This window comes from Portunus trituberculatus, chromosome 42 (genome assembly GCF_017591435.1).
Source record: "Portunus trituberculatus isolate SZX2019 chromosome 42, ASM1759143v1, whole genome shotgun sequence".
Lineage (NCBI taxonomy): Eukaryota > Metazoa > Arthropoda > Malacostraca > Decapoda > Portunidae > Portunus > Portunus trituberculatus.
Genome location: NC_059296.1, coordinates 2847501 through 2874517, shown reverse-complemented (window position 1 = coordinate 2874517; position 27017 = coordinate 2847501). Strand labels below are relative to the sequence as shown.

Sequence of the window (27017 nt, the reverse complement as noted above, 5' to 3'; positions counted from 1 at the left end):
AACACTTTAGAGGCGCATAAATGTGTGTGTGTGTGTGTGTGTGTGTGTGTGTGTGTGTGTGTGTGTGTGTGTGTGTGTGTGTGTGTAGGTGTAGGTGTTTCTTTGTATTCCACTCTCTCTCTCTCTCTCTCTCTCTCTCTCTCTCTCTCTCTCTCTCTCTCTCTCTCTCTCTCTCTCTCTCTCTCTCTCTCTCTCTCTCTCTCTCTCTCTCTCTCTCTCTCTCTCTCTCTCTCTCTCTCTCTCATTTTATAAAGATTTTTTTTTGGTCACGTTCTATTTGGAAATCAGGATACATACCTAGAAGCTTTCGAATGATCAGACTGACTAATGACAAAGTGTCACTTAGACTACACCATTATTCGAAGGAAAAGAGAACACTGACGAGCAGCTTTGACCTTGGTAACAGACAGCAAGACGTATAAAAAGAAAAAGAAAAAAGAGTCTCATGAACCATATCGTCCGCCTGATAAAGGTTGAAGCTACGTAGGGACTTTTGGGCAATGATGGTGTCCGTCGCGATCGTCGGCGAGGTATATAAGGAGTAAAGACCAGGACCAAGACACCAGTGGTGAGTGCGGAGCCATCATGACTACGCACACAGTCCTTCTGCTACTGGCCCTGACGGCTGCTGCTGTTGCAGGTATAAAACTTTTCATTTTGATGTACTTTATGCAACTCATTCATAATGGATCATAAGTAAGAATATCAAGTTAGCCTTTTCTTTCAGTTTACAAACTGTGACGAATATTCTTAGTCATATTTCTGAATATTCGTAAACGATATGATTGTTCACACAAGATTAAAATGAAACGTGTCACTTCATAATTGTCGGCCAAAGAACATACACACTTGACCTCATCGTTCCATGTGTGCTTCATAGAGACGTATGGAAATCATACCTCATGAAAAACTGTCTTCATAATCATCTCGACAGCCATCCCCATCATCCGTAACATCAGTGTCCTTCCACAGCACCGTATGGAGGCACCACCCAACTCTGTTCCACGGAGTGCCCGTTGGCTGCTGCCAAACTGTCCTTCATCCCAGGCAAGACTTACTCATACACCTACTCAGGAAAGTCAATTGTGCAGCTGAAAGGCGTGGATGGCGGCCTCGTGGAGACCCAATGGGAAAAACAAATGCTGTTGACTGTTCTCGGTCCGTGCGACGTAGCCATCTCCTTCAAAGGCACTAAGGTGGATGGCAAGACAGGTAAGTTCAAACCACGGAATCCAATGGCCTCATTTCACTCTCCTGCGGCCAACAGACTTCTCATAATTACATCCTGCATTGTTCTAGGATTGCCTGGCTCCGATAAGTTGGAGAGGTACCCGCTGGTGGTGGCGATGACCGACGGACGAGTGCAGCGCGTATGCAGTCATCCCGATGACGATACCTGGGCAATCAACATGAAGAAGGGTGTCGTTTCGGCTCTGCAGATAAGCCTGCCGTCTCTCCATCAGCAATTCTGGACTCAATTTTACAGAGGTAATAACAATTGTGGATGCATTCGTCTAGTTGATCACATATTAAAAGGTAAATAAGCTTCATTTGTGAAGGCCAAGATGCTAAAGTTTCCCGCCTATGATAACAGACAGACGTGCTGGGAACCTGCCCGACCTACTACGAGGTACAAGGTGAAGGTGCCAGAGTGCTGGTCAAGAAGGAGAAGAACCATCGCTTATGCAAGGAACATTATCCTACCCCAGATGAGATTAACCTGCCATATCTGAAGGGACCCTTGCCCATCCAGGAGTCACGATCGATTTGCAGGCAAGAGATTGACAGCGGCATCATCTCTTCAGTCGTGTGAGGACAAGAAGGTCATAAGGCCATCGTATGGCATCTACAAGTATGTGGAAGCCAAGCAAGAGTCAACACTGAAACTCACCTCGAGCGACGTTTCTGCTCCAGATACCATCTCCCGCATTGGTCAGGACGAGCTAGTGCCCAGGAGTCTCCGTTATGACTATGAGCCTGCAAAGAAGGATCCCACCCTGGTGCCAGAGCTGGAGCAAACGCTGAGATATCTCTGCGAGATCACCAGAGATGGAGTTGAAGCTGATACTGCTGTACAGTTGGAGAAGGCCGTGCACCTGATGCGTCGCATCCCTGAGCAAGGTTTCAATGATATCTACACAAAGGTGCGCAACAAACAGATATGTCCACAACATACCAAGCTCGAGAGTCTGTTTATGGACGCGATTGCCTTTGTTCATGAACCTGAGTCGGTTCCTGTGATGGTCAAAGAGCTGGTGGAGGAAGAACCACCGGAACTCTTGCTGCCCTTTATTCTACCGCTTTCTACCTCGTGCCTCGCCCTGATATGAAAGCCATTCGAGCACTAGAGCCTCTTTTTAAGTCCAGTGCTGACCTGGGCTCTGCGAAGCTGGCAGCCGCTTCCATGGTGAACACATACTGTCGCCACAAACCACACTGCTATAATGAAACTCCTGTGAGAAACCTGGCACAGGCTCTCAAACAGAAGATTGAAGAAGATCTTTCTTCTAGCAGCGAGGACACCCAGAAGCAGGCTCTGTCCGCCCTCAAGAGCCTTGGCAACATGGGTGTCATGACACCAGAGGTGGCCGAGAAAGTCATTCTCTATATGGAGAACGAAAATAAAAAAGTCAGCACGCGTGTAGCCGCTGCACAAGCCTTCAGGCTGACCAAGTGTCAACGTCCGGTAAGTGCTTTTTTGCTTCATGTGACTGATGTTAACATGGAAAAGGCCAAACAAATATCAATGATCCTGACTATGATACCTTGTCTTTCAATCTTTGCCAACAGGTGACACAGAAGCTTGTTCACTATGCCCTCCGTCCAGAGGAGAACACAGAGGTTCGCATTGCAGCTTATCTAGCGGCAGTTCGCTGCGCCAACTATGAGGACCTGCAGGAAATTGTCACCAAGATCTCCTACGAGGAAAACACCCAAGGTAATATTTTTTTTTTTCGTTTTCTCTCTTGTCTTTTTTTAAATGATTTATTGAGTGTTAAGTGACTATCTGAACCAATAGTAACAATTTTTTTTTCTAGTTCGTGGGTTCATCTTGAGTCACCTTATAAACTTGCAAAAGTCGGATGCTCCAGAAAAACAGAGTCTTCGCTACATGATGACAAATATCGTCCTACCCCAAGATTTTGAGGCTGACATCAGAAAGTATTCACAAAACCTGGACCTGTCTTACTTCTCCGAATCCCTCGGTGTCGGTGCTGAGGTGGAGTCCAACCTGATCTACGCACCTGGCTCCATGATCCCTCGTTCCCTGGGCGTTAACTTGACTGCAGCTCTTGATGGAACCGGTATTCCCATGAACTTAGGAGAGATTGGAGCTCGTCTTGAGGGTCTGGAACCAATCCTTGCTCAGCTTTTGGGACCTGCAAGCTACCTCAAGACGTCCAGTTACAGCAAGATGTTCAATGATCTAGTCTCCTTTATCCAAAAAAATTGGAGTACAATTAAACAAGAGCTAGAGGTCGCTATCAGAGAGAGGAGGTCAGTAGACTATGCAGCTCTAGAGAGTATCATCAGCAAGCTCTATGGGCCTCACTATGGAAAGTTCCAGGCAGACTTCTTTGCACGCTTTTTGGGTCAAGAGATCAACTATGCCTCTCTGTCTGATAATCTGCAGGACATCAACATTCAGCACTTAGTGGAAGCCTCTGTCCGGTACCTGAAACGAATGCTCAGTAGTTTGAAAAACATGGATCTAGACATGGTGAAGGCAGCTCAGCTGGGAGTGGATTACTCCCTACCAACTATTCAGGGCACACCGCTGAAGATGAAATTGGAGACCGTGGCTGTAGCTGGAATCAAGATGCAAACCAATCTAAATGGACTTTTCTCTGGCCAAGGAAGCAGCGGTAGTTTATTCAAGATCCTACCATCATTCTCTGTGGAGACACATGGTTTCATTGGCTATGATGCCTACATTTCCAAGAGTGGGCTCAAGATGAACACCACTGTCTCGAGCAACAATGGTGTCGCCATCAAGGTAGGCGGCCAGAGTAGCCAAGAGGTACAGATTGAGGTGGACCTTCCCAAGAAGATGGAAATAATTCGCGTTCAAAGCGAGACTTACCTCAAGAAACAAACAAGAAACCAGCCGGAAATCAAGATTTTGCCACCTTCCATGCAGGACATCAGAATCCGCCATAATTCATGCTTCACTGCACTCGAGTCAGTGTTCGGTATCAAGATGTGCTATGACGTCAACGTACCGGACATCTTCCGAGCTAACGCACTACCACTGGGATCCCCAGCTCTGGTCATACTGTCACTCAACAAAACAGAATCCACCATCACTGGATACAAGATAGCCGTCAATGCACACACAGACACGCAAGACAAAAAGTATGCAGCCAAAGTCTCTGCAGTGGGCTCGTCTTCACCCAAAGAGTCCAATGTGGAGGTTAACCTTAAGAAACACGGTGAATCTTATCTTGCTGAGGTCAAGCTCATGTCATCCCTTACCCATGGCAAGATCAAGATTGGCCTCGTTAACAGGCCCGAGCTGAAGACCTTCGAAACTGAAGTGTCCCTCACGACAAGTGGCATGGAATTTTACAAGGATTCATAGTAGAGACAAAGATAACGCCTATTCAGAATGGCATCAGATACGACATGGATATATATTGTAGTCCCTCCGGTAGCATTTCTGAGCAGTCCAAAATCTTCACTGGAATGCTAAAACTGGAGCACATGTTGCCTAATATGCTGATGGAAATTAAGGGCGAGACCAAAAACATCCTAAGTCAATACTTTCCCTTCAGTTTTGATGGTAAGAAAAGCATACATTCTACCACTGTAATGAAAAAATGTTGTCTTATCAAATCAACCAAGTAATCTTTTTCTTTTAGATATTTTAACAAAAGCATCTTTTCTAGCCGTTGTATTCTTCAAGTACTACAATGATGTGCCCATCCCACTGTGGCTGCAACACTTTGAACTCACAGCTGGTATCAACGGTTGGATGATGAGATCCTTCTTCCGCAACTCAGGAGAATCAAGTCAGTCAAGTCTCCAACTGTTCCACGATAGGGAGATGATGATTGACATCAAAGCTGACCTCCGCCTTCAAGGAACACCTGCAGTGAATTTCATAGAACAACTCACTGTTGACGGTTAGTAGACCAAATAATGTATTGTAGAGGATTTTCCAATAGTTTATAATTTTTTACTTTTGCTGAGGACAAAACTGAATCACAGTGTGCCTTAGGTTCTTTTGGACAATCTTATCATCTTTACACTTGCATCAGAGTTCCTTGGCTCAATACAAATATTAGTACCAATATTGAGGTGAAAGGTATAAGAATAAATTTTGAGAGAATCAAATGTTACATTTAATGCAGAGCAGTGTCAGTCTATTTACATACATACATACACTTATAACAACTATTCCTTAGAGTTCATATTCAGCACAATGAATGAACATTAAAAATAAGTTATTATATCTAATAGTAGTAATAACTGTTTTTCAGCCAAGATTGGACAAACAGAATACAAGATGCAACAGAGGATTGCGTACCAGGAGAGAAGGAGAGCGATCAGTCTGCAACTGACACGTCCAACGGACAACGTGAAGCTGCTTGAGATCGCCGCTGAGAAGGATTCACAGGAGATCATGTTCCTTTTCTGGGTGTGTCTTGTGTTCATCTCCATAAGATAGAGATGGTATATTTCGTCAAAGAAACTTGCTGTGGCAAATGATTGGATGGTGTTTACTTTTACAACATTATCTGATTGTATCTATCCATCGACAGGTCCAGATGCCAGAGTACATGGCGCCAATCAAAGTGGCTGCCAGCTTTGTACAACAGGGACAGGACTACGATGCCGAGGCAATTATCATGCATGGACAACAAACACTGGTGCAGCTGCACGGACCTGTCACCTATATCAATTCACCAACACTTACCAAAGTAGGAGCCAACATTAAGATCAACAACTTCTATCAGTTCGTCTCTTCCTTTGAATACGAAGAAGGCAAGCAAATTGTGCTCCTGGAGATAAAGAAGGAAGAAGAAGTGCTCTTGGCTCTAAAGTGCAACCTTAAGACCCCATCCCCTCAAGGCTCCTCGCTAGAGGCCGAGCTAAATGTACCCATTTTGTTTGACGGAACCACTGAGATCTCCATCACCGAAAATATTATTCACATCACCACAAACACCCTCCTGCTGCCGAAGTCTCCTTCCCCACGTAGGATCAAGGCTTTCCTGGATATCAACTGGACCCAAAAACAGGGCCAGATGATGGTGCTCTGGAATGCCGACAAGGAAGCATCACAAAAGATTGCCCTGGATGTCGTCATCGTGCCTGAGAGCGGAAGGCCCGCTGAAGCAACTCTACAGTGAGTAATGTTCTCTTGTTGAAACACTTTATTTGTCACTGATATTGACTTGAAAAACAAATAAATAATTTCTTCATTTGATACATTGGGATACAAATCATATAACTAATGTGGTATTCTATTGAAACTTTCAGCACAAAACTCATGCTTTTGAATCAAGCTTACCACTCTAACATGAAAGTAGTGGTGCCATTCCTGCTGCAGCGGTACGGAGAGAGAAACAGCATACACATGGAGGTACAGACACCCGAGCAGAAGAAATGGATGCTTGAGGTCGGTGTTCAGAAACAGGGGAGCAACACCGCCAATGTTGACCTCACTTTCAAGAGTGTTCACGACAATAACTACCACCTGACATCAAGTGTCCAGTGGCAGCTCCTCGACGGCCCACTCTGCTTCGAGGTCCAGACCAGAATCACATTCATTGCTCCGCAAAATAAGCAGTCACAGTTTGTACTGCATGTCAAGCACCACATCTCACCCGAGCAGCACATCATTTATCTCATGGTGAGCTCTTCAGAGATTCTCTCTCTCTCTCTCTCTCTCTCTCTCTCTCTCTCTCTCTCTCTCTCTCTCTCTCTCTCTCTCTCTCTCTCTCTAACTTGTTGTTTAAAGACCTTGGTATTAAGTCACAGACAAACAGTTTAGTTACTTTAATTCTTTTTTAATGTTCTACCAATGAAAGAACATCAAATCACTTTTTAATTCCAGATGGAAGCCTCGACGCCGAGTATGCAACCCCCATTGAAGATTATCTTCTCATTGGAGAACAAGGACTATTCTTACGTCACAAAGCTTCAAAGCGAAGTCAGCGGTCCTGAGACGCTATTCCTGTGGCAGCTGGAGACCTATCCAGAGGGTGGAGTTAAACACTTAAAGAATGCTATCGATCTCACAGCCATCCACAACGTACTGAAATCAGTGAGCACCATTGTTGGTTTGCGAGGAAGCTCACCATTGGTCACCTCTGCCTATCGGAAGAGAAACGCCTACAGTTATCGCTACACAAATTCTTCCACTGGCATCCACTCCTTAATAATTGAACAGCCGTCCCGCACCGTGGAAGCCGAGGCCACCTACTCTCCTTCTAAGGTGGGCATCAAGTTCTATCCGAACAGAACTGAGAGCGAGGCCAAGTATGAAGTGTCTGGCGAGTACATCGACAGCTTGTGGGAGGCAACTCCAAACTGCAGGGCAAAATGAGCCATCCGATGTTGTCAAGGGACATGACAGCAGTGATAGAGTATACAAGGAGCGGTAGTGGTCAACAAGGATCTTTCGAGTTGGATGTCTTCCCTGATGCAGCTGACAAAATCACTGGTTCCTTAACCTCCGTCCTGCGAGCAAACAATACCATCGCCATCGAGGCTAATCTTTCTTCTAGGGTGAGTGAGACCAAACTATTGGCGATAATGACAGTCATTTCACCACGGTGCAGTGTCTGTAATGTGTTCCCTTTTGCAGGTGCTGCAGGTGAAGCCTAGAGTGATGATGGAGGTCTCCTGGGCAGCTCACACCGCGGCCTTTAATTTCACCTTCCACGAGACTCCCTCTTCACCAGAATCACTCAAGGTCTATGCCAAGTATGACCGTATTTCGAAGAATTACGCAGCTGTGACCTTCCACCTGGCAAGTGAGGGTCGTCCCACGATGGACGTGTCCGGCGTAATAGAACCACGCTACGGGCCTCACTGTGATGGCTTCGCGCTGCTAGCTAATGCACGTACCTCACTTCTCGGGGACTTCGCTGTCAATTCGACTGTGTGCAAACCTGTGTTCCTCGAAGTGGTCATGAAGAAGCAGAATTCGAAAACATCTACAAAGCTGCTCTTGGCCTTCAGTTGCCTTACAAAGCTCAAATAAGCCTTTCCGAGAGCGACAGATCCCAAACCTGGGATAAATACATCTCCCTCGTCGATATTCATCTTGCAACTCCACGTCACATTAAGATCGACTATGAGTACAGAGAGAACGAAATGGCAGCATTGAAGGTAAGGCATGTTGCTTCTCTCTCTCTCTCTCTCTCTCTCTCTCTCTCTCTCTCTCTCTCTCTCTCTCTCTCTCTCTCTCTCTCTCTCTCTTCTCTCTCTCTCTCTCTCTCTCTCTCTCTCTCTCTCTCTCTCTCTCTCTCTCTTTTCTGAAGCGATCCATTATTATGGCTATTCATAATCTCACTAGAATCTTTTTCTTTGCAGGATTTGGTGTTGAATGACGTGTACCGAATTACGGAGGAGGTTTTGTCGTGGACGGATCGCGTGTACGCCGAGATAGAGCGACAGGCTAGTCAGGCAGGCGTCCCATTCCCGACTCCTAAAATCCGTCAGTTGATGCAGGAGATTAAGCAAGAGATTGTGGAGATTTATAGAGACTTGATCTACAATGACATTTTGTACGAGTGGAACGCTTTGGTGGAAATTCTACACGGGCCAACAGCCACCTTCATCAAAAAGTCCATTTTCCAGTCATTGCAAAGCATGGCACAATTGCAAAGGGAGTGGGCAGTCTCTATAGTAGAGCAACTAAAACAACACTTCAAACCTGCTATCAACAAGATCAGTGAAGGTACAGTCAGTGTGTGTGTGTGTGTGTGTGTGTGTGTGTGTGTGTGTGTGTGTGTGTGTGTGTGTGTGTGTGTGTGTGTGTGTGTGTGGCTAAGTGGAATGGTTGATCTTTGAGGTCAGACTTCCTCACTTAATCCATCTATCAATCAATTCATTACATTTGTCAATCAATCAGTTGCATGATGAGTGAAAGAATCAGTCACTTTATCTATCTCTTTATGTATCTATCTATCGAGTGTCTATCTATCATTATGCATTCCAGACAATCAATGTTTCATGCAATGATTTGACTTTGCCAGCTGTGAAACAGGTGGATCAGTGGATGCAGACCGGTGAGGAGCCTGAAATAGTGCGTCGCTTGATAGAGGAGGTGGAAAGATCTGCCATCTACCGCTTACTTCAGACTGAGATAATCCAGCCCATCAAGGAGACGTACCCACAACAGTACCAGGTTACTGTAGACGTTGTTGCTAAGGTCATATACACCCTCCGCCATGACCTGCTCATGACGAAGCACAAAGTGTTGGCCTCGCCGACACTCAGCAGGGTTATTCGGAAGATTGCTGACTTAAGTCAGGTAAGAAACATCACATTACTCTCTCCATATGAATACTTTATTAGTAGCCTTTTCTATATCACTTTTCAGTAAGGTTTTGTGGTTTGCATGAGCTTACTCTTTGCTTTTTGTGACAGGATAACACACTGAGGCAGACGTTGGAATGGTTGGAGAGCCAATTGATGCAGAGCGTTATCATCATCGCCCCAGAACCTGGTGTAAACCACGTCGGGATTCAAATTCCACTGTACCGTCCTATCTACTCCCTCTCTCAAGTTGTGAACATGACGATGCAGATGCAGTCCCCTCTTACTCTCACGGAGAAGATGCTCCTGTCAGCTGAGGCCTTTAATCCAATCTCAGTGAGGAAGATTTTGGAGACCTATAATCGTTGGGTGCCTAGGAACCTGTCCGCATTGCCACTGTCCTTAAACCAATCTGCCCTGGTGGTGGGAGACACTGAGATTCTTACATTTGACGGTGTTCTCCTCCGCATGCCTCGCTCATCCTGTAAGGTGCTACTTGCTTCCGTGCCTGATGTGGTATCCATCTACATGTCCCACCCTCAGCCCTCACAGGGACCAGAGGTCATTCTGCAGGCTGGATCCACCAAGGCCATCATCAAGCCTAACATGGAAGTGGATGTCAATGGTCAACAGGTGCACGGGAGGCAGACTGTTGGTGATTTAGTAATAGAAGTCAATCCACACCGTGTGACAGTCGTCTCCCCAATGCTGGGTGTTCAGTTGATGAAGGAGCAGCGTGTGGTGATGGTGAACGCATCTACGTGGGTCTTTAACCACACCAGGGGTCTCTTGGGACTGTATGACCATGAGCGAGCCAACGACAGAATGATGAGCAATGGCAGAAACGCCTCTAGCCTGCACGATCTAGTGAACTCTTGGCAGGAGAACCCTAACTGTCCCACACCATCCATCACTCCAGTCGACCCCATGCATGTTCCAGTGAAGGAAAGCGTGCTGTGTGACTTTCTGTTCTTCCAGATGAGGCCCTGCATGCCTGTGGTGAGCCCCAAACCCTTTATGCAGAGCTGCCGCATTTATTCTCGTCCCTTTGAAGTAGTTCGCTCCTACCAGACCTTCTGCCGAACACAAGGTGTCATGTTTCCGCTCTCGATCTTCTAAGGACACGGGCCAGACAATGACTACTCACTGGAATATAGTTTTATTCTCAATGTAAGATAGCAAAGCGTGTCTTAGAATTGTGAGACATGCACATAAAACCAAAAAAAAAAAAAAATGTATCAATGAATTAATATATACTGCATTTAAACTTTTGTTTCATATCTTTCCTAAATACAACAAGCCAATAGGACAATAAGTTTGGCTTTGGTTATTGACGAATGATCAAGTAGGTTAATCAATATTACACCCAAACAATGATGTTAGAGTCAGTGGCTTATTCAGTCTCCTTGTACCCCTATGATCACCAAGGTACCCAGCATGACAAGTCGAGTGCACACCATCTGGAGCGGCATACCAACTTGAGCGTCAGCGCAATCAATCTTTTTCCCCAAAAAAAATTACCCAGATTGATAGCCCCTGATTGATTACATGATAAGCTATGTCATTTCCTTCGCAAATTGATATTTTTCAAGTTATATATATTTATATGTGTACAGGATCTGTTCCAGCTATACGTTTGCCCCAAAGACAGCTCCCTATGCACCTCTCACCCAAGTCCACCAAAGCTGAAAAAATACTGTATTATCTCATTTTTGTGCATGATTTACCGTCTAAACCAGTGGTGTTCATTACGCGGCTCGCGATGACTCAATTTACGGCTCTCGAAAAATAAATAAATAAATGAATAGAAACAAAAAAGTAGACTTCCACTCATCACAGCATTAAGTAAGTTTGGTCTTTATTTTGCTCTTAATGACAAGATATATAGGCTAATATTACCATGTCTAATTTATCTTATTTACTATATTGCACTAGCAGCCAGTACTACTTAATTTAGTTGAGTTATGCTAGCTTGCACTAGCTGCGGCTCTCTCAATGAATGTGTTTAACCCAAGTGGCTCCCTTGCAAAAATTAGTGAATAACACTGGTCTAAATCTTCGTGGCAATGTATGGGTAGGGGGTATGCCCTATTGAGAGTCTTTTAAAAGGTCACATATATAGTAGGTGGCCTCGAAGCATGGACATAAGATGGAAAATAAGGAGCGTAACTCAGGCGCTAATTCCTCTGTATTTTCAATGGGTGGCTGTCTGGCTGGTCATTTTTTTTGGGTGTAACTGGGAGGCGCAGGGGTGACAGCGGAACAATAGTGCATCGGCTTCACTTTTGTGGCGTCATGCCGCCTTCCTTATTCAACCTCCTTGGGGTAAACCATTTAACATAACGTGTTCATGTTTTCTGTAATCCTCAGACTTGATTTTCCATTTGAATCCTTTTCTCCATTCTATTCCGATTTTCACATATATTCTATAGAGGATGAATACAGCTTTATTTGATGTCCTACTTTATCATAGTGCAGCTTTATTATATGCTCTACTTTAGTGGATTCAGAAGCATGACACAACAATTCTATGATTTACGAAACATCAGCTTCGACTATGTTGTCTAAAGAATTTTTTCCCCGAATGTCAGCTCTGTTCTGTCTAGGGAAAATTCCTTAAATCGTACCATTGTTTTGACGCTCGACCTCAGGGTCTCTCAAGACCCTGCTCGACCTGTTTCCAGTGCCCTCGACTTGGCACGCTCGAGTTTGTTCACGCTCGACTCGTCCAAAAACCATCACCACCACCAGCAACAACAACAATAAGAATCAAAATGATAAGCGAATAGCTAGGAATGAATTGGTGGAACAATGTTTTTTTTTTCTGCAGTTTTATTTTGATTGCGACAGAGTACTGTACGGGCCTTGTTTTAAGGCGGGTTCACACGTGCCAATGTGACTGTTTATTTTACGTACGTAGAGTTTCCGACTCGTCCCTTCTAGTCGGAAAGTGTCACACGTAGCGACTGGAAGGTATCGACTATAGTTGGCGCCTTGGGGAAAGTGAGTGTAAACAAACAGCTACCCGCCTAGATATCTTCTTCCAGTGACGATGCTGAAGCTGTGATTGCTCTTCTTTTGGCGTACCGGAAGAGTCAACAGAAAAAAATGCTTGTGGATTCGTCCCTGGTTAAGTAGAAATTAGCCTACATTTCTCATAAGAAAATTTTTAATCTTAAGATTATGCACAAGTGCGATTAAATTAAATCCTGACAAGTCTTCAATCCTCACCTCCAACAACACCCTGCATTGAGGGAAACAGTTCTTGTAGAGTGGCATCTATTTTATCTAAAGACGATTTGCGCAAGCTATTTTTACTGTATAATTCATTTCTGGGGTCCCAGATGTAGTCTTTTTCCTTCATCAACTTTAACATCTTCTCTATCTCTAGAGACTACATTTTCAAAACTTACTCCGTGACGTCACGATGTAAATAAAGTCGCAAATCGACTAGCATGTTGGTTTTGATTTGCGACTGCTGATTGATTGATTGCTACATTTATTGTTGCATTTATAATCAAATATAACAAAGGAGGAGGATGGACCTTGCCACCCACCCCCTGGGCAAAGACATAAGGGTAGAGTATCAAAAAATACAAAAATATATAGTATACATTACAGGAATATAAGTAAATAAATAAATACAGATATTGTACACCTTACTGCATAAATATCCTACAGCCTGGGAGAAAACGTAGGATATTCCTTCAGATCGTCAATTAGGGTATACAAGTCATGTTGACCTTGCGGCCTAAACTTGGAAATGAGAGGACATTCTGTGACAATGACGCAGAGTGTTTCCCCTTGTGCAGCACACACCACACAGCATACACCAGGAGGCACTGATTTCCCAAAAGTATTTATAGCCTTATCTGAGCCTCATTGCTACCATGTCGTGTGACACAGTGTGTCTCCCATAGGAGTAAGCACAGCTCTGGGAAACACGTACATGCATAGTGAAGACTGGTGCCACTGCCTCTATTACAACAAAGCTCCAACTGATCATACTACTATGTACAAAGTCCTTATGCTACTCTTAACATAGCTCAGAGTGTACTCAGTGTCAGGGTCCACTGTGTCATCTTGAAGGTTTGCGACTGTTTTCTATAGTCACTAGGCGCCGATTACGAGTCGCAAACCCTACTTACGTACAAAAAAAAAAATCGCAAATTGGCACGTGTGAACCGCCTTTATAGATATACATTCGATATGAGAAAACCGTGTGTATATATTATGCTTTTACTCTTCACTTTGTAAATAGATGAAATATAAGTATGTAAATAAAAGAATGAAAGTATGTATGATTCCAGTTTTGCGTGATCTGATGTGAATGTTTTCCCTTTCATGTATATAAGCAATACGTAGTGATGCTACGTAGCCACCATGTTTGCTTGTGATTTATCCCTCCCTTTCCCATACCCTGACAAAGGACAATAGTTTTGAGTTAGGAGTAGGATCCCTGTGTGAATGAAGCGTGTATGGAATTCTGAGTGAGTGTGTTATTATTATTTTTTTTTTTTTTTGTTGCTGTTGTTGTTTAAAATAATAAGTAAAAATATATATAAATAAAATATATATATAAAAAAAACTACATTAAGTAAATAAAATAGTATATATGAAAATTTCAAAAAGTTAAAAACAAAAAAATAACAAAAATGGCCTAATACCCATGGCAAAAAAAAAAAAAAAAAAAAAAAACGAACATTTTGAGCCTGTTAAAAGACAACTGTGATCTGTCAGACTGTTTACATCGGTGACGCGCGGCACTGTGGACGGTGGGTGGTACCCGCCACACAGTGTTTGTCCTTTGGACTTGTTTGTTGCTCGACACACACAGTCTCTTTTGTTGTGATCTTGTAATTTTATTTATTCAAATTGAAGACATGAAGAACGAACACAGTGAATGCTGACGTAACCTCCAGAAATAACAGTAAGTATTTTAAAAATATAAAACTAGCTGGAACTCTATTTAGAGAATTCCATCTTGTCTTGTACCATATAACCGGAGAGCCAACTCTGCCACATCTTCCATCGATTCTCTGATGTAGTTGGTCAAAGATTAAGTTTGATATGGTTGATCGGTAAATTTGTTTATTTAAATGCACCTGTTGGAAAAAGTAAAGAATGACACCTTTCTAATCATTGAAACAACCATGCAAGGTGATAGATTACATACTATACAACATGTCTGTGATGTTTTTAATGTGGGGACGGCTTTTGTAAGGCCATAGTAATTAAATTAATATTCTGGCACCTGCAGAATCTAAGTCCACAATGATCAGTCATGTATGAAGGTATACAAGTTAGGTTAGGATAGGATAGTACAGGGAGGTCCGGGGGTGCAGCCCCCCCGCCAAGCAGGTTATTATGTTAGGTTAGGATAATTTCAGCAAAAATTATCTATGAATTTTTCCAAATTTTTCCCTTAAAAAACAGTTGTTTTTGTTATTCAATTTTTCTCGGATCACCATATTTCGCCTCTTTTGGCTCCCCCCCTAAAACCCCCGATTCCCCACAGTCCCCCAAGCTTACTGGAGCAGGTGGGAGGGTGGGATGGAGGAAAAGGGGGAGGTCCTATTTTGTACTTTATCTCCCTTCTCAGGGTCTACATAGGCGGATCTCGGAGGCGGCTACTTGGGCTCAAGCCCCTAATTTTTTACCGAGAGCCCCGGTTCTGATCTGGGATTTGAGGAAAAGAGTACTGAATTTCTTACCAAGATGAGGATCTTGATCTCTCATCAGTCACTTCTGCATCTTCCAACCAAAACTACTAGTGTAGCTTCCGCTAGAGGACTGCAGGACGGTTGGCTAGTTTTAGATGCAGAACATAACTCACATAAAGACCTAGCTAACAATAGTTATAAAGACGATGACCCTGGAATTGTTCAAGCAAATGTTTGAAGGACTGGAGAGATTGAGCTGACACAACTATTTCAGGTAGAGAATTCCAGATGCTATTACCCGTAATGAGAAGATAGGACTTCTAACATCAGTGGAGTGATGAGGCACTAAGATCTTCAAACTGTGGACCCTTGTTCTACTCAAAGTGGCTCTAGAAAATAGACCATTTAATTCGGGACTCAAACCACTCAAAATCTTCCACACTTGAATCAAATCAGCTCTCAGCAATCTAACCTTAATAGAAAACAATTTCAGTCAAGATAATCTTTCTGAGTATGGTAGGTCACCAAAACCCTCAACCTTTTTAGTCCACCTCCTCTGAACAGATTCCAGCATGCTTACAACACCTAGGAAGCCAGTATTCCAAACAACACTACCAAAGTCGATAATTAGCCAAACATGTGTGACAAAAATCTGATACATGAAAGAAGGTGATCTGCGTAAGATGCCTCTAAGAATGTTGCTGGCAACACCATTAGTTTTGCAGCAACTTTCACGGATTTGAAGGTGGAATTTCAGTGTTGAGTCGACTAGAATGCCAAGGTCTTGAACAGAATCTTTGTGAGGAATGAGATGATATCCTAGGAAATAGACATGGTGAGAAGCTGGAATGTGTCTTGAGAAATGTACACAAGCACATTTGTTGTTGGAAAAGGAAAGACCCCAATATAGACTTCTTTGGTATAGCAACGAGACATTTTTTTGTAAAGACATAATAGTATCACAAGCATTTGATTTCTTTGACAGAATGGCAAGATATATGTAGTTTGAGATCATCAGCAAACAAAACTGATTTGCAATTAAGATGGTTAATATAGATAAAAACAATAGGGGACCAAGGACTGAGCCCTGAGGAACACCACTAGGAACATCAGATACATGACTAGAGGAGTGATGAACAACTTTCATTTTCCAACTAGTAAGAAAATCACAGATTTCTGATACCAATTTGAAATTATTTTGATAATAAGACTTGGTGGTTCACATCAAAGCCCTTACTGTAGTCAAAAAGTAGAATATCCACATCCAAGCCTTGGTCAAGATGAAAACTAACATAATCATAGATAAGAAGTTGATCAGAAACAAAATCCAGAATGAAAACCACATTGAGATACAGAGAGCAGGTTATTACTATCCAGGTAACCATAAAATTTAGAGGTAATGAGCCTTTCAAGAGTTTTAGAACAGACAGAGGTTAGACTTATAGGCCTTTAGTTTGAAGAACTGGAATGTGAGCCCCCTTCAAAAAGAGGCATAATGTTAGCAAATTTCTAGACAGAGGGAACCTTCATAGAAGAAATACCTTTGCAGAAGATTAAATACAAAGGATAGCATAATGTAATGTACACTGCACATTACACTGAATTCTGAAGTCTTCTCCATGTCGTTTGTCCGCTTTGAATTGATGGTAATTTGAAGTAAAGAAAAATTGTAGTTTCAGTGTGCGTGGCAGCAAAAAAAAATAAATAAATAATAAAAAAAAGGGGGGGGAAAGAAATCAGCGTTTGCACCCTCGAGGTTAAACCCCGGATTGCCTAGAATCATAGATCCACCCCTGGTCTACATCTAACTGATTGGGGTATATCTAGCCCCATTTTACTGTATCGAAAATTAATGGTAAATTTACCTAATGATGAATCCAGAGTGGGCAAAGCAAAGTTGCAAAATGTTAAGTTAGCTTTGTTTACCTAAAGGTGGTTCCAGTAGATCAGGGAGAATCAAGGGGGTGACTGTTGGTTGAGACTGGAAATTTACTTTTTTTGATAACTTGCCCACACATGTAAATCAATGTCACAAACAATCAGATATTTATTTGAAATATTAAAAAATCTCCTTGAAAAATGTAGGTTTGTCTTTATGTGCAACCCTGAAAAATTCAGATTAATTAAACCTAACCTGGCCTATTGGTCCTGTAATACTTCCTCACCACTAGAGTCCTCTGTGGGAAGAACTGGAGGTGGCTAAGCTTTGTTATTTCTGTGAATTTTTTTATCATGAAGTAATTATGTTGACAGCCACTAAACTGAGCAATATATAATATATACATATATATATATATATATATATATATATATATATATATATATATATATATATATATATATATATATATATATATATATATATATATATATATATATATATATATATATACACAGGCAACCCTCGCTTAATGAAGGGGTTACGTTCCTAAAGACCCTTCGTTAAGCAAAACTTCATTAAGCGAACCAATTATGACAAGTTTAACACCTGACTTGAACTTCCATTGAGAGTAAACAAAGCGAGAGTGCATCATAGTACAGTGAAAGCTTTAATGAAAGTAAAATTTATGAAGTTAAACATTTAGGCAGTTTAATTTAAGTCATTATAATGTACACTAATGTATGTATGTACGTAACTTTATAATGTTGATGATCTTAGATTTATGAAGGGAGGGAGAGTGAAACGAGAAAGACACTAACCGGCAACCTGTAGAATGTAAACAAAGGCCACATTATTGTATCACATACAAAACTTATGTACCACATTTCCACAAGGCTTTCCATTTTATCCATTGTAGAGTCACGAGTTCAGGTGGTTCTTTTAGCTTGCAAGGAAGATATGGTCTCACCAGCCTTCTTAATAGTCTGCTGACTTGAAAATAGTAGAGACAGTAGACGGAGTCAAGATGGTGGCGAGCAATGCTATTAGTTTTCTCACCTCTCCCGTGTCTGTGAATAATATCCAGGTTCACTTCGAGAGTAAGAGACTTCCTGGTCTTCTTAGCAACACTAGGCAACATTGCAGGTGGTAAGTTGAGTGAGGGAAGACAAGCTGCTGCTGACGCTGTTATTGTTTTGAACAGGGGAGTGAGTGGTGCGTGTTGTCCACAAGAGGTGCTGGTGTATTCAAAAGCTTGATGGCTTGTGATACGATGGGGCTTTCAAACTTGGAAAAAGTTACCTGGATAAAACTTCATTAAAGCGAGTTTAGTGTTCGTTAAACGAGCAGATGGTAGTAAAATTAAACCTTCGTTGTAGCGAAATTTCGTTGTGAACCTTCGTTAAGTGGGGTTGCCTGTATATATATATATATATATATATATATATATATATATATATATATATATATATATATATATATATATATATATATTATTTATTTATTTTATTTTTTTTTTTTTTTTTTTTATTTATTTATTTATTTTTTTTTTTTTTTGCCAAGACTTTGTTTCATGTATGTGCTAATGAAATACCCTCCTCTATCCCTCCTTCATCCCATTCTTCACCCACTTTCTGGTGTACTCTGGCTGCAGACCATCATGGAGTAAGGTAACCTAGGTATGTGGAGAAAACAATAGATTTAATAAAAACCAATATTTTGGGAATGAAAAATTTGTGGAGATAAAGATATACACCACTGTGTTATAGGTGTCTCAAGTACACACACACACACACACACACACTCTCTCTCTCTCTCTCTCTCTCTCTCTCTCTCTCTCTCTCTCTCTCTCTCTCTCTCTCTCTCTCTCTCTCTCTCTCTCTCTCTCTCTCTCTCTCTCTCTCTCTTTTTTTTTTTTTTTTATTTAAACATTATCTTACACTTATAAATTTTACAATAAATCAGGTACAGAAGGACCATCTCTCTCTCTCTCTCTCTCTCTCTCTCTCTCTCTCTCTCTCTCTCTCTCTCTCTCTCTCTCTCTCTCTCTCTCTCTCTCTCTCTCTCTCTCTCTCTCTCTCTCTCTCTCTCTCTCTCTCTCTCTCTCTCTCTCTCTCTTTTCTTGTGCCATGAGATAGGTACTTTTATATAATGATACTGGCTCAACTCCCTTTTATGTGAAGTATGTAGCCTGAATGGGTCTTTGAGAGACACTGTTTAAGCATCTCTTTACACTGGTCTTGTTAAATTGGGATACCTTTGTATCTCTACCCCTCACTCTGATGTTGGATTTTGTACCTTGTCCTCAAATATTTTCAATGAACATAGTAATATATAGCATTTCCTTCTCTGGAGAGAGTATTGCCATAGGGTCTTTAATCTCTCCTAATAGTCTTGTTTACTTCTTTTAGCTTGATTCTAATCAAACTTTGAACTTATTCCTAATCTTAAATTTCACTCACTTTATGGGATGACCACAGTTAGCAACTTAACATGTGTATTCTGATTTTAAGACAGTCAAAAATTTCCAGATTGGCAGTAGAATATGGGTCATGGCTCTCATGTGTGGAATGATGGTAGGATCCATCCCAACATCTGTTTGACTGACTTGGTTTTGAGTTGGAAATGCTTTCTGATAAACAGGTCCTTACTGTCTGTTTCTTTCCATGCTCTTGCAAGAAGTATAAAAACTATTTGACTGTCTTTGGTAATGGGTTTTCTACTTTCCAAAGTATTATCCACATTTAAAGATAAACAAGAATTGCATCAATATTCGTAACCACATTTTCAGATAAGGAAAGCTCCATCTCTTTTTCAAAGAAAAATGAATGTTGAAAATTTGTGTGTGTAATTATTTATCATGGTCCATTATCATATGCTTGTCACCCAGCCAACCATTCTTCATTGGAAAGAGCTTAGAGCTCATATTAACCAATCTTCAGTTAGGACTGAGACTACTCTGCACACTGCACACTAGGATAGCAAGGCCACAATTCCTTGATTTACATCCCATACATGCTTCCTGCCAGGTGAACAGTGACTACACATTAAGAGTCCTATCCATTTGCCTCCCTGTAACTGGAATACAAACCCAGGCTTCCTTGGTTTTGAGTAGAGTGTGTTAACCACTACATTATGTAGGGTGTGTATTTACCTAGTTTTATTGTACAGGATTCGAGTGGGGCTCATAGTGTCCTGTCTCCAATTATCCAATTTTCCTTAAAGTTATGCACATTATGTGCTGTAACAAATTCATTATTCAATGCATTCCACTTCGCCACTGTTTTATATGAAAAACTGTATGTTCCAATATCCTTCACACACTACCTCATCCTGATCTTCTTTAAATGTCTTCTTGTCCTTCTATCTCCTGTCACTGGCACCAAGTCTTCCTTATCTATCTTTTCAATGTTATTGACTATCTTGTACATTGTTATTAGATCTCCTCGTTCTCTTCTATCTTGTAAGGTTGGCAGTCCCATTTCTTTCAGCCGTTCTTCATATGTTAGGTCCTTTAGTTCTGGCACCATCTTTGTAGCAATCTTCTGTATCCATTCTAATCTTCTTGTATCTTTTTTAGAGCTTGGAGACCACACCACAGCTGCATATTGTAGCTTTGGACATATCATGTTTGTGATCATTCTTTTCATCATATCTTCGTCCATGATTTGAAATGCCACTCTTATATTAGTCAATATTTTATATGATAATTCAAATATCTTGCTTATGTGTTTTTTTGGGTTCAGATTTTCCTGTACAATCACTCCCAAACCTTTTTCCTCTCTAGTCTTCATTATTTGTTCCTCTACCATCAGATAGTTCCATACCAGTCTTTTGTTCTCTCCTAGTTCCATTACATGACATTTCTTGGCCTTGAACTCCAATTTCCACTTCTTACTCTACTCATAGATTTTTGTTTATATCTTCCTGTAACAGCAAACAGTCCTCCTGGGTTTTTATAACTCTTAGCAGCTTTGCATCATCAGCAAATAAGTTAATATATATGTTTACTCCATTGTGAATGTCATTTACATAAATCTGAAACATAAGGGGGCCTAAAACTGACCCACCATGTGTGTGGAAGGCTGGATAAGTGTTTGTAGGACACAAACTAAGCACAAAAGAGAGTGCCTATGGGAGTCATGAGAGTGTTAGTTGAAGTAGGTTGTTTGAATGAGTTAGAGTGGATAGAATGGAATGCACGTGTGAATGAGTTGAGAGACTAATAGATTTAGAATAACTATGAACGAGAAGGAATATAGTGTAAGTATGAGGGAAAGTCAAAGTGATGGAGAAAACAAGCATACACTACGTGCCAATGAATTGTCCGTTGCTTCACAACAGATCACTTCCGCGAGGGACTTATGAGAATTTCCTGTAATATGGTACCCTAGTGATTTCTGGGAGTTATCATGCATCTGGGAACACATCTAAAGTACGAGCAGTCCATGAAAACTATTTATGGACTGTCAGTTTACATTTGGCAGTTATTAGCAAAACATTCTTAAAAGTATCACCTCACTTCCTGCCAGTAATTTGAGCAGACACGACCCGACACAGCTCACCTTATCTTCATAATGGGAGGCAAGAAAGACTTGACAAAGGATCAGATCAAAGTTATTGTGTCTTTACACAAGGCAAAGAGGTCTGTGAGAGAAATAGCCGGGATTGTGGGTGTTATGAGGAGATGTGTGCAGAAGTGGATATGAAAGTTTCATATGGAAGACAGGATGGCAACTCCAGAAAAGAAACAGAGGCCTGGGTGAGGACATAAAACATCATCACACACAGTAAATGTTGTGAAGCGTCAAATGGATGCCTGTCCTCAAATCACCGCAAGGGAATTAAAAGAAAAAAAGCCCTCAGCTGTTTGGGTAAGTGTCTGTTAGGACTGTACACCACTGTCTGCACGACAACCCTGAGTTCCACATACGCCACACTCTTAAGAAACCACTAACCACCCCTAGGCAACAAGAGCTTAGGGTTGCATTTGCTACTAAATATTTCCAGTGGGATATGGCAAAATGGCAGCAAGTGTTATGGAGCGACAAAGCTGTCTTCACGGTGTCCTGCAACCATGGCAAGCATGTTTACTGGCGACCAGGGAGTGACCCACTTGACACAAAATTTAATTTCAGACTGAAAAGCACCTTGATTCATTGATGGTATGGCCCTGCTTCTGTTATCATGGTGTAGGAGATTTAGTGTTTATGCCAAGAAATGAAAACATGAATCAGAACAATTAGTATTTGGAACTTTTGTGTGACTTTTTTGCCCGGGTCTTTTGAAACGTGCAATACTACTATGTTGATGCAGGATGGAGCTCTATGTCACAGGGCAAAATCCATCCTGACATGGCTTCAGGACTGCCAGATTGACTTTTTGGAGGACTGGTCACCCAATTCCCCCCAATCTGAACCCTATTGAAAACTTTTGGTCCATCATGAAAAGGCACATGCAGAGGAGGGATATCTCTGACATAACAAAGCTGCAGACAATCATCAGGAAGAAATGGCATAATTTGAATCAAGTAACCCTCAATAACCTGGCTAAATCTCTTCATTCATGGCTTCAAAAGTGTATAAGAAGGAAGAGATAGCCCATCAATTACTAATTTCCTCATAAGTATTATTTTTGTTTTCTCTGTTCTAAGGGCATTCTAGCACCTGTTGTCTCATGGCAAACAATTTATGGCACATAGTGTAAGTTAGATTATGATAACAAGCAATTTGATTGATATTCAATGTTTTTATGTATGTTGTTCTTGCTTCTGCAGTTTTTTTTTTACCACATTTTACTTTCTTTCTTGGTTTCTTCTCTCTCACATTAACAAAGACCAATCTGTGGTTTGTATCTGTCAGGGTTAGTTTGATTTAGATCAAGTGATTTGAATAAATTAGAATCAAAGTTTAAAAAAATCAGGATTTAAATGAGAATTAAATATACTTTATTAGAAATCTTATGTAATATTGAGAGTAAAAAAATCACAATTTAAATTAAAATTGAATACAGGTTTTCCTTGCTATTTGATGCTTCATTATTCGATATTTCAATTTTGCGATCATTAGGAATTATGCCCACTCACTCATTATCTGTTGTTCATGCTCATTTGTCCAATCTTCATCCGAGAAATAGAAATAGAATGTAAACAAAGACACTGCGCAATCATAGCACCACCCATGCCACACCAGCCACCCATTGAAATGATTTCCGCTTGGCTTTCAGTTATGCTCACTCTCCCAGACCGTCTCTACACAGTGCTTGTAATTTGGTTAAATTCACATTTATTGTTGGTTACTGCAAGTGAGTGATGTCCTCAAAGTGGCCTGCAACACCAAGTGGGGATGAAGTTAATGCCAAAAAGCTAACACTTACCTGGTTCTCTTACTTGGTGGGCTTCCTGTCCCCCTGACTTGGGTAAGGGGGCAAGAAGTTGCACTCTGCTGATGCGCCAGCCCTTACAATACAAGTACTCCACATCTTGAATAACAATACAGATGGGCTGGGGAGTGCATCATAAGCAGCAATAAGTAATAAACTAAATTAAACTCATTTATCATATTAAGAAAAATAGATTCCCAAGATGGGACAATAAGGCAGATTTGAATGACTCAAGACTGGAACATGTAACAACAGACTCAGGGAGGGAATTCCAGAGGCCAATATTACGTATTGCGAATTAATGTTTCCTAATATCTAGGTTGGTGTGTACATGGGCCAACTTGTGTTGATGACCTCTGGTGGTGTTAGAAGTTGGGTGGGAGAAGAAATTATTAAAATATAAGGAAAATTTTCCATTTACAATTTGCCACACCTTAATAATGTCATGACGCAATTGTCTCCCTTCAACAGAAAATAAATTCAAAGTTTTAAGGCGATCATAATAGGGTAAATTCTCAAGGCCATCAACAAATTTAGTCCACTGATGCTAAACTGATTCAAGTGCCTTGATATCTTTGATATAACCAAGGTTCCACACCGCTGAGCTGTAGTCTAACATAGGGCGTATCTCAGATATACAAGGTAGTCATAAATGTGCCATCACAGTTAACAGTGGATTCAACAAGTTATTTGCCACAGCAGAGGCTTTACATGTGATACTAGAGATATGTTTGTGGAATTTCAGTGATTTATCCACAAAAATACCTAAATCTTGAGAAATATCCTTTTCTGGTAATATTTCATCCCCTAAGTAATAATGAGCCACATCTTCAAGTCCAGACCAATCAGTACACTTGTGACAAAAGTGGAGAACAACACATTTGGTAGGATTCATTTGTAAGCCCCAGGATCTAGCCACTTGATACGGTGTCAATCTCTTTGACAAGTTTCCATACTATCTTTTATTGTTTCTCTGTTTGATAATTGTACTTGTACAGTAATTTTCAATGTCAGTAAGGGCTGGTTTGACCAATTTAAAAGTCGAGCAGCCCTACACAACATTAAAATGAGTGATGAGGCAGCGAATTCTGACGAGGCTGCTTCTGACGAACCTGCAGCCGCAGCATTCAAGTCAACACTCGACTCAAGCAACACATTGAGGAGTGTGGTTACAGTCCCAAACATGTCATCAACTACGATGAAACAAGTCTGTACTGGAAGAAGATGTCTTCAAGAACTTTTATTGCAAAGGAGAAAGCAGCACCAGGACTTAAAGCATTAAAAGACTGCTCAGCCCTGGTGTTGGGCGGTAATGCAGCTGGAGATCTGAGGCTGAAACCTCTCCTTATTTTCCAGGCACAAAACCCAAGGGCACTTCAAGGTTACGTGAAAGAATATCGTCCAATATCTTTAGGGTCAGTTTACACTAAGCGAATTGAATCGATTCAATTCATGAAGAATCATCACGACTCATGAATCGTGTTGATTTGCCACATAAGTTTCTATGTTGTAACCGTTTATACCAGGCAAATCGAATAAATTCATATCACGCCGATTCATGGCGATTCAGAATCAATTATTGGTTTGGACCCATTTTTTTCATTAATCAAATCGATTCAGCCGAGGAGTAAGTACCATGCTAGTGAACGTTCTAATCAATTTTGTAAAAAAAATAACGTGTTATATTATGATCCCAGTGATCCTGTGCTCCGAAATCATGTATTGTACTGAACCATAGTGCACAGCTAGAAAGAACTGCTGCAGCCTACGAATTACATGATAATATTATTCTGCATATTAAAAAAAAAAATGACCATGGAAAGCGTTATGGGCATCGTTTTACATTTCCATTTGGCAACTGTAGAGTGTATCGTCTACCTTTGAAATGCGTGGTATGACGTAATCGCCAGTCAGCCTGGCTGACTGTGGTAGGGGTGTAAACTTCCTTATTGCCCCCTGTGCCTCTGATTTCGTTCACTAAATACTGCGGTATGGCACGTCACAAAGTAAAAGTTAATATGACAAAATAATGAAATTAACATAACCGTATTTGTTTTAATATTCTCCGTATACCATTAAGCGTAAATAAAGAATAGATGTGATGATATGGTACCAACTGGTACGCCCATTTCTTCCGCGGTGAATGTATGTATCAGTAGATCATTCTGTCCTGGCACTTGATAACTTCACCTGGCGAGACAAAGTATTCTCTCAGTGTCACTAACTGACATGGCTTCTGCTGTAGGCCTAGTCTTGTTGGTGACAGGCTCCACCATCTTAAATTATTCTGTGGTTATCCTAAAGAAATACTAAAAACTCTCCGGATTATTGACCAAATCTGAGAACAAATGTTCAAAGCTCCCAAATTCAGCTCTTCTAGAATTAATGAATACACCCATATTCGTTGCCGACGTCTGCTCCCACGCATCCTCAGCCACTGTACCACTGCTACAGTGCTACATACCGCCTCGACATCAAAACACTACGTGAGGTGTTCACTGACCTTGATGCAATCCTTCATTAAATTAAGGAACCAAATCCATCACGAAGTGTAACATTGGCCTATAATGCGGAGCAAGTCTTCATAGTAAAGAAATATTTGATGCCAAGAAAAAGATGGCAAGACAGACGACAATCTCCAGCTTCTTCAAACCTGTTGCCCCATCTGCTGAATCTGCTGTTCCTACCGTATCACCCATGTTGCCTACACTATTTACGTTTGGCCTTCCACCTGCTGCCCAGGATGTAAGCTCTACATCCTCTGATGACGAGGAGATAGCTTTCACACTCAACACACCGCCACATGTTTTATCCTCTTCAGATGATGAGGAACAAGTTTTTTTTTTCTGGATTTTTTAAGGCTTCATCTACTGTAAGTACGAGTGGCACCTGCTAGCTTGACTGAATCTCATTTTTCTCATCTTCCCAGTGGGTACAAGTCTTTAGGGGAAACCACTGTATAAAAAGAAATACGAGCCTGAAACACTACCTCTTTTGATGGCGCGGAAAAGTGTTCTCTATCTTTCAATGTAAGGTAGGGCAAAGTTACTTCCCCCATTGAATTAGATCCTTTTGAACCTTTAGCTCGTTATTCGATCGTTCGTTATTCAATCTAGTTTTCAGGAACATAACCCAATCGTAAAACGAGGGAAACCTGTACGCTGTATTAAAAGCTATTTAAATATCATATTGACAGTAAAAAAATTATTACTGAAATCAAAATTAGATGTAGTGTATTAGAATTATATGAGTATTATATTCAGAGTAAAAAAAAAATGTGTGTGTGGCTTATTAGATGAAGTGAATCACCTGTTTTTTTTTTTTTTTTTTTTTTTTTTTTTTTTTTTTTCCCTCCATCAGTGGCTTATTTGAGTTTGTCCTGGCCTCTGTTTAATCCATAGTTCCAAATTCAATACATTGGAAGCAGCCCTCTCCTGAAGGGATCTCCTATCCATCTGTCGAGGGCCACACCTGGTAAGGATTGTCTCCTGTGCAGGTCTTTCAACACTATTAAAGAGCAAAATTATATAGTCAGACAGAGTTTAATAGAATATGTAGTTAACATTAAAGAATCTCTTCTTATACCTACAGCCGCACAG

The 27017-nt window shown here is 41.2% G+C and overlaps 1 protein-coding gene and 1 pseudogene across 2 annotated transcripts in view; both read left to right on the top strand.

Moving 5' to 3' along the window:
* Positions 1 to 485: 485 nt before the first annotated feature.
* On the top strand, positions 486 to 10762 carry LOC123517444 (annotated as a pseudogene).
* Positions 10763 to 14242: 3480 nt separating this feature from the next.
* Positions 14243 to 27017, top strand: part of LOC123517492 (cytosolic carboxypeptidase 1-like) — a 53043-nt gene continuing 40268 nt past the window's right edge. For both annotated transcript variants that reach the window (XM_045277601.1, XM_045277599.1), the window contains exon 1: positions 14243 to 14425. The gene's annotated coding sequence lies outside the window, so the exon portion shown is untranslated. The remainder of the gene's footprint in view (positions 14426 to 27017) is intronic.